The sequence below is a fragment of the Rattus norvegicus genome, chromosome 16, assembly GCF_036323735.1.
Source record: "Rattus norvegicus strain BN/NHsdMcwi chromosome 16, GRCr8, whole genome shotgun sequence".
Classification (NCBI taxonomy): Eukaryota; Metazoa; Chordata; class Mammalia; order Rodentia; family Muridae; genus Rattus; species Rattus norvegicus.
In genome coordinates, this window is record NC_086034.1 from 83,622,117 (window position 1) to 83,629,831 (window position 7,715).

The following is a 7,715-nucleotide window of genomic DNA, read 5'->3' on the forward strand; positions in this document are numbered from 1 at the left end:
GGATCAGAAGCAGAGTGCTGGCTTGTCTCAGGTGCCAGTCCGTGACCTGGGCTGTGGGCAGCTGGCCACGTGAAGGTTCCTGTGTCCGCACGGCTAGCTCAAAGCAGCCACGTATTTTCTTTTTTTCGGATCCCAGTTGGATGTCCCCAAATTAACAATATTACTAGACAAGCAGAGGGAAAGACTGTCACCCTCAGGAAGGGGATGTCTCCTTTCTGTGACTGTAGCTCAGAGCCTGGCTGTTCATGTCCCCCACGTCGAACCTGCCGGCCTCAGCAGTTGACAAGACACCCGCCAGTTTTCCTATTAGTTATTACAAATATATTTTAAATGTGTCACTTCTGTTTTTCATTCTATATTGGTTCCCACAGTCACATCTGTCACCTCTAGTCTTGAGGAAAGACAAACTCTGCTCGGAGGTTACCGTGACAGCTAGGCATGTAGGTCACTCTGTGAGGGAGCTGGGGCTGCCTCGAGGTCCCCTCCCAGACACACCCTGAGGCCCATGTTTGCTTATGGGGTGTTGTTACAGGAGAACCGCCCTCTGTAACACTCCATCCCCACGACTGTAACGGAGCTGAGGAACTTCAACTAGAAAGCTCTTCTTACAAGTAGTCAGCCACTTTGAACAGCCGGATGGATTTTTAAACCATCTCGCCAGCCCGACGCTTTTAGCCTTTGAGATCCAGATGAAAATTGTCTTCCACAGGAAGCAGTGTGGCTGCTTCTGCTGTCCAAGGAATTCTAAGGACAGGAGACACACTGGAAAACATCTGGTGCAGTGGATAGGACCCATGACACTTGTCCTAGGAGAGCCGTGGGGCCCTGTGGGGCACAGTAACTGCTTAGAGGTGCTGGGGAGCATGGACATGGGAAGTGAAGCCCCCACTTTAACAAAGGGCAGAGAGGGAGCTTATTCTGACCCTGGGCCAGGAGACCCCAGTACCCATGCTTCAACATGGTAAGTGTTTCATGAAATGTTTGCAGCAGCAGAACAAAGAGGATTGCGGAGTTGGTTCTGTAGTTAAGGTGTGTGCCTCTCTGGCAGAGGACTGGGGTTCAGTTCTCAGCACCCCAATCGGGTGACACTCACATTTCTGTAACCTCAGCTCCAGAGAATTTAATACCGTATGTACTGCACTCAAACACTCAGGGATTCTGTGTGTACTGAACTCATATGTACAAACCCACAGATGAATGCATACAGATAATTAAAAATATTTTAAGTATTGAGAATAAGTGTGCTGGCGAATTTGATGTCAAGTTGGCACAAGCTAAAGATGACTGAGAGGAGGGAACCTTGACTGAAAAATGCCCCCATTTAAGATGGGGCTGGAGGCAAGCCTGTGGGGCATTTTCTTCATGGTCCATGGGGAAGACCCAGGCCATTGTGGGTGGCACCACCCCTGAGTTGGTGGTCCTGGGTTCTATAAGAAAGGAGGCTGAACAAGCCATGAGGAGCAAGCCAGTGAGAAGCACCCTTCCCTGGTCTCTGCATCAGTTCCTGCCTCCAGGGTCCTGCCCTGATTGAGATCCTGTCTTGGCTTCCCTCAATGGATCATGGCTCTGGACATGCTATATAAACCCGTTCCTCCCCAAGACACCTCTAACTAGGACAGAAATTGGCACCAGTGAAATACTGCTGTGACAGGCCTGACCACGTAGTTTGGGGGAGGATTGCAGAAGGAACTTGGGGGTAGAAAAGCCAGTGGCTGTTCTGTAGGAGCTTGGAAGACAGGAATGTTGAGGGCACTGTAGACTACAGAGGACTGGTTTAGGAAGCTTTGGGGAAAGTAAAGATTCTACCAGGTTTGTTCTGTGAGGAGTCTGTGGTTCTGGTCAGCTGGACCTGAAGACTCAGCTGTGATTAACAAGAGTCCAGAACCACTCAAGTAAAACATGTGCTTTACTGGGACACAGGTGCTGGTCAGTTGGAGCTGAGAAACTGGCAGTGATTAAGGAGAGACCAGCGTGGCTGAGGTGAAATCTTCTGGCAAGTGTTTGCTCAGGGCCAGCACGCAGAAGCTGTGGTCTGGAGGTGGCCGAGGTTGTACCTCATGCTGGCAGCCAACTGTGGTACTGGTTTTGAAGGCATGAAGGGATTGTGGAGAGCAGCTGAGGCTTGGCACCGTGAGAGGCTAGGAGAGGCCATTAGTGAAAAGGGCAGCTGGAGTGTCAGTTGAAGCCTCAGGATTTCTAGGGGTCATTGAGAAAAGTTGAGGCTTTGAGCTATGAAGAGAGCACAGGAGAAGCTACTGGTGAAAGAGTAGCCCACTAGCAGCCGAAGACCCCAGCATTTTGGAGATGCCAGTACCATGGGATGACTGCCGAGAAGAGCAGCTGTGGTGGAGTGGAGCCAGCTGGAGCCCACAAGACAATCTGTGTGTGTTACAGAGGGCAGAGTCAGACAAGTGACCCAAGCCCTTTGGAGGAGCCCAGAAGATCATGAGTGAATCCCAGACAGTGGACATTGAATTATTTACACTGTTGAAGTTTGGTTTTGCTTTGTTCAGATTGTGACTGCCCCCTAGTTCTCTCCTAAAGTAATTTATTTTTTTATTTTACAGGAGCCCCCCAGTTGAGAGACTCAAACTTTTAAAAGAGATTTGGGAGTTTCACAGAGACTTTTGTTTTTAGAAGAGTCTAGATATTTGAAAAGAGCTAACCATCGTTAAGGCGTTTGAATTTGTAAGGCAGTGGGACTTTAAAAATCTGTAAAATGTTTTTACAGATACTCTTTATGAGTGTGTGATCTTGGGGATGAACAAGAAAGGAAATGTGGTTTACCACTGATGTGTTTGTGTGCCAGGCTGACAAGAGGCCAGTCATGCTGGCTAGTATTATATCCACTTGACTCAAAACTAAATTCATCTGAGAGAAGGGAACCTCAATTCAGAAAATGCCTCCATGAGATCGGGTTGTAGGCAAACCTGTGGGGGCATTTTCTTAATGTTACATGGGTGAGGGCCCTGGCCATTGTGGGTGGTGGCACCCCCTAGGCTGGTGGTTCTATAAGAAAGCAGGCTGAGCAATCCAGGAGGGGCAATCCAGTAGACAGCAGACCACTCATGGTCTCTGCATCAGCCCCTGCCTCCAGGTTCCTGCCCTGTTTGAGTTCCTATCTTGACTTCTTCAGTGATGAACATCGATATGGAAATGTAAGCCAAATAAACCCTTTCCCCCAGCCCCCAACTTGCTTTTGGTCATGATGTTCTATTGTAGTGATAGTTTACCCTAACCAAGACCGTGGGTTACGTGAAGGTGGGGAAGCTTCTGTGACAGGCCTCAGATGCTGTCTGATGACACAATTATCTGTTGAATTGGCAGAAGTTAGAGGTCAGTATGTTTCAAAAGGATTTGCCTAATAGTCACGTGGATATTAAATCAGACACAGAAATGGACTTTTCAGGAGACGAAAGGTAATTTGGCTCCAACCTGGAACATCTCAGTTCTCCACAGCCAGCCAATTAACCTAGGAGCATGGTTAGTGGGCTTAGGTAAAGCTGCCTCCCAACTGTCCGTTCATAGCAGCTGGAGAGCAAGCGGCCAATTGGCCACTTAGATTTAAATTAAAATTGCATATTACTTAAACACTTGTTCTGGGGACCCACACATTTGAAGTGTTCAGGAAAGTCACGGAACTTAAAGTTCCCATGCAAATCTAGGCGTTTCCTTTATCTGAGCAAGCTCCCGGACTCTGGTAGAGCTGGCTACGCTTGCAGCTTCTCCTCAACTCGGTCGGCTGAAATAAAGCCCGTCAGACACAGGCCCGTTCACCTTCATGTCCTGTCCCAGAGCTGAGCTGCAGAGCCTTACATGATCTCTGGCTCAGAAAGCTTATCCTGAGCCTTGCCCTGAACAGGGCATGTCTCTGAGGGCAGGAGACAGCGCCACACCAAAGCTGGCCTTATGTAGATCACACAGGATTTGTGAGCGCTGGCCTCCTGAGAAGTCTGAGAGGGCAGGTCCAGGATGTATCACAGAAGGGAGCACTGAGGGGTTTGTTTATGCACGAAGCTCAGAGTGTGTGGGCAGGGAGTGTGCACATGAGTATGTGCCTGCACCGTGTGTGTGTGTAGGGTGTGTGCTTAGCCAGATGAAAGAAGCCCTCAATGGGACAGTGGCCAGGCAGGCTAAGGTGCCCCCTGGGCCATGTCCTTTATCCCTGAAAGAGGGAAGGCTTTCACTTTTTTCACTGAGAACACAGTGAGAAAAGTCCTTCCAGAAAGAAGCCATGAGCACTTCAGTGAGAGCCAGGGGCAGGGCGCCTCCCATCCCCGCCCTGCCCCACAGATGGATTTGACTCTGTGGGGAGCTGTTTCCAGTGCAGGTCAATAGGGAAGCCCAAACAGATGAGGGAATGGGGACACAGCACTCACCCATCCTAAGCAGCAGCCTTCGTTAAAGAGGCTGCCCCTTCCAGGCCCCGCAATGGATACCTGCATGCTCACCCTTCCTGGAATCATTGGTGTAACCTGCTGTTGTGGTGAGACACCATCCACATCACATTCAGAGAGAGAGATGAGTGCTGATATTGAGTTCACTTCCTCTGTGCCACGGGCTGGAGCTGGCCATGTTTAACGTGAATCTTACTTCTTCTGTTGAGCCTTTTCTGGGAGCGCCCTACAGACATTCCCGGAGATCTGTGTCCATGGTGACTCTAGATCCCGAGACGTTATGGAGATTAACCATCATAGCCATGAAGACTTGCAAACCCACCCGGACCTGTAATCATCGATGATGCTAAACAGACCTGGCAAAGTGGGTGCCCATACACCTTGGACACTTGGGTTGCCAAGAAATTTCTGTGTGCACTTGTGGCAAATGAGTGTGTGCATCAAAGCCCTGAGTAAGGCTGTGCTGGCAGGAGTGGAGCCCAGGCCCACCATCGCAATCATGTCTGCATACCATCAGGAAGATACTTTGATTAGTAAATGCCTGCATATTGATGGCTTTGGACTTATGACATTTTGAGTTTATGGTACACGTTCAGCAAGAACTATATACTGAGTTTTGAATTTTTCCTTAGCTGGCAATACACAGTACAACCCTCTAGGGGCACAGGGACCATGGGACTCTGATGTATACCTTTTGAGTGCTGTGCCCTGTGCTGGTCAGCTGTGCTGTGTGGAAGGAGCTTATTCCCCGATTAAGGGTGGTTTGGGGGATGGAACACATTGTAAATAAATCAAACAGTATCTGTGCTTTGCTTTGTAATCCAGAGTTCTCAACCAGTTGCTTTGAGCCAGTTAAAATCCATTTACACAGTTAAAGGAGAAACCTAAATCCAGACACATCGACACATCGCACCATGCCCTTTGATCTCCTGTACCTGGGAATCACTTGTTTTGCATCGGAGCAGGGAGAAACTCTTCCTCTGCTTATCATGGTGCCTTCCACTTTTCTTGGATGTAGGTAGTCAATGACAAATTCACAACAAACCAAGTCAAACAGGATCCTCCCTGCTCTGAATTGCCAGCGTCCCCCCCAACACAGTTGTGAGCTTGGCCTGCAGCAGCTCTGGTAATGCATCCTTTCCTTCTGCCCCCAACCCCCCGCCCCGCCCCCCCCCCCCGGGAACACTGAGCAAGCACTACAGCACATCTCGCCTAGCTTTCAGCCATCACAGTCTCAGGATGCTTGAAGAATAATGCCTGCTAGACAAGGAAACTCTTGGTTCTTGTAGTCCAAGGTGGGGAGTCAGTGAGTGAACCCAAGGAAATCTATTCCCCTTTAGGAAGTAATTCAGTGCTCCCCTTCAGGGGAGCCAGGTTAAAAAGAATATCACTTATAAGGAGTCTCTTCCTCAGCCCCTCCCAACATCAGCCCCACCCCTAGGTTAACCCCTCCCCTACATCAGACCCTCCCCTACACAAGCTCCTCCCCTACATCAGACCCTCCCCTACACAAGCCCCCCCCAGGTTAACCCCTCCTCTACATCAGCCCCTCCCCTACACAAGCCCCTCTCCTATACAAGCCCCTCTCCTACACCAGCCCCTCCCTACATCAGCCCCTTTCTTAGGAATGGAAATAGCCAGGTCTCAGGAGTTTTCCTTTGAATTTTTTTTCTTTCATTATTTGTCAATACTATCTGAGCTACTAGGGCCAATATAGAATCCCATTTCTGGAATGGGGAACGGGTTTGTACTGGTCTAGTCATTCTGCTGAAAGCAGAAAACTGTGTAATAAATGTATATCATCCATCTACCAGCTATCAGCTATCATCTATCAATCTAATATTTATCTGTCTGTCTGTCTTACAAAGACAAGCCATGAAGGGTCGAGCCTCAGGAGGGGAACGTACTGATGCCCACTTGACACTGGACCTACCTCCCGAGGCTTGCTAGTTTCCCAGGGGCTCAGGGCAGCGGCAGGAGCAGCAATGTGATTCAAGCTTGTTCACACTCAGGATTCCAGGTGCCAAGATCCCCAAAGAAAGTGTGTGTGTGTGTGTGAAGTGACTCCTGCCACATGACCTGTCTGTCCTCTTAGGGTATTTACTCAGTCCCTAGTGGTCATCCTGAGTGGAGGTGAGTAGTCCAGAGACCAAGGCCCAAATCTGGTTCGCACCCATGCAGGAGGAGGGCAGTAGGCACAGCAGGCTCATCATGTTGATGGGATGGGGTGAAAATGCAGAGGACCCCAACTGCCACAGTGTTCTAACTTGTCTGTGACACACTGTGACAGCACAGCGTGTGAGGGCAACCCTGGGCTTCAGGAGTGATGGAACCACTGTGGATCCTCGACTAGATTCCACCCAGTGGAGTCATTATTCAGAAAGTGATAAAACAAGATAAAGCAAACATTCCCAGACATTTAAAGCTGAGAATTTTCCTGGTGGACCACACTGAATGCTACTCACATGCTACTCACATGTACTGAATGTGTGTAGTAGACTCGAAGGGGAATGAAGGCCTGTGGGAAGAGCTACATGACTAGCAAGTACACAAACTGCTATTTTTGGCATTTAAAGTATATGCATTACTAAAATATGAGAAACCGACGAAGGTTATTAAACGGAGTTATTCCACTTGGCGCATATCCTTCTTTGCATTGTTAATTATGTATTCATCGTTATTTTGAAGGTTTGTTAGATCACAGTGACTCAGGGATGCGTATTATATTCTCTAACACAACCTTCGAAATACCGACAAAATATGTAATTAACGACGTAATGTGGGGGAAAGGGAAGGAAATGTTTGCCTAATCAAAATGAGATGAATGAAAGGAAAATTCCAGTGTGTGATACAAATGACAAGCTGTCGAAACAAGCACATCCGGCATGTGATCCTGTTAAACAGAAGTGGGTTGGATAGTCCTGTTCCAAGCCAAAGGGGTTCTACATAGCACCTAAAAAGCTACGCCTTGAATAGGCTACAGAGGAGAGGGTGACAGACAGAAAACCAGAAAACGTTAGCATAGATAGATAGATAGATAGATGCATAGATACAGATAAATAGAAACATAGATACATAGATACAGAGATAGATACAGAGATAGATAGATACATAGATACATAGATACATAGATACAGAGATAGATGCATAGATACAGATAAATAGAAAGATAGATGCATAGATAGGTACATAGATACATAGATGGATAGATACACAGATACAGGTTGATAGATAGATAGATAGATAGATAGATAGATAGATAGATAGATAGATACATAGATACATAGGTACATAGATACATAGGTACATAGATACATA